Genomic DNA, 1,022 nt, shown 5'->3' with positions numbered 1-1,022 from the left:
GTGGTCCCAAGTCAGGAGACTCGCTTGAGCCCAGGAGTTGGAGGTTGCTCTGAGCTGTGATGCCAGGGCACTCTACCCAGGGGACAAGCTTGAGACTCTGTCTCAAAGAAAAAAAAAATTCGAAAAAGACGAATTATTTGCAATTTTAAATAGACAAAAAAAGTCTCTTCAGTACCCCCACCAATATCTTTGCCACAAAAGAGTTTGTTCAAATGCTATTTGTTCTCCAGCAGCTTTAGCAAAATCTGAAATGACTATCAATTTTGCAGCATCATTTACTGGTGTCATGTTATCATCATCACAGAAATCTTTATAGTTCCTTGAGCTTAGTTTTATTAGACAAGAGAACCGTAATGCTAATAATTGTACTTACTACACGGATTCTATGTCCAATGGCCTTAGCAGGAAGGTTGCTTCGGAATTTGGCACGAACCATACCACTGTTTCCATGGGCTCGAGTTATCTTTCCCCAGATTACCCTGGTTTTGTTTGGTTTGCCGCCAGGAGTCACTGTGTTGCTGATTTTTAAAAAAGATAGTTGTGGTATGAGAATTCAGTTAACCAATATAATCTGATACAAATTCACCATGACATTTAGACCAGTGCTTCTCAACTCTGGTTACCCACTTAATCATACCTATTATATTCTACTCCACTTTTGTAAAATATATCAGTTTACAAAACAGAAATCTTTCAACAAGTTTCAGAAAGTTGTGATTTGTAAAAGTCAAGTCACCCTTCCACTTCCCAAGCTTAATGTGTATTAAGGTACTTGCATTAAACTGTTTTTCTTTCATAGCTCCCATAAGAAAGCCCCCCCATCTTGTAAATCTCTGTACTTGCCCTATGATTGTCATTATATATACTTATATCTGACTTTCTTATACTCTAAAAGTAATAAAAAAAGTAAAATAGGGGTGGTGCCTGTGGCTCAGTGAGTAGGGCGCCAGCCCCATATACTGAGGGTGGCGGGTTTAAACCCAGCCTCAGCCAAACGGCAACAAAAAATAGCTGGGTGTTGT

The 1,022-nt window shown here is 39.2% G+C and overlaps 1 long non-coding RNA gene across 2 annotated transcripts in view; it reads right to left on the bottom strand.

Moving 5' to 3' along the window:
- The window catches only part of LOC100966109, a 5,358-nt gene that overhangs the window by 1,246 nt on the left and 3,090 nt on the right, over window positions 1-1,022 (bottom strand). For both annotated transcript variants that reach the window (XR_002771392.1, XR_001161852.2), the window contains exon 3: window positions 374-518. This is a non-coding gene — a long non-coding RNA (uncharacterized LOC100966109). The remainder of the gene's footprint in view (window positions 1-373; window positions 519-1,022) is intronic.

Source organism: Otolemur garnettii, unplaced genomic scaffold, assembly GCF_000181295.1.
Source record: "Otolemur garnettii isolate 467f Iridium unplaced genomic scaffold, OtoGar3 scaffold00310, whole genome shotgun sequence".
Taxonomy (NCBI): Eukaryota; Metazoa; Chordata; class Mammalia; order Primates; family Galagidae; genus Otolemur; species Otolemur garnettii.
Note: the sequence above shows the minus strand (reverse complement) of the source record. Positions and strands in the feature narration are given on the sequence as shown.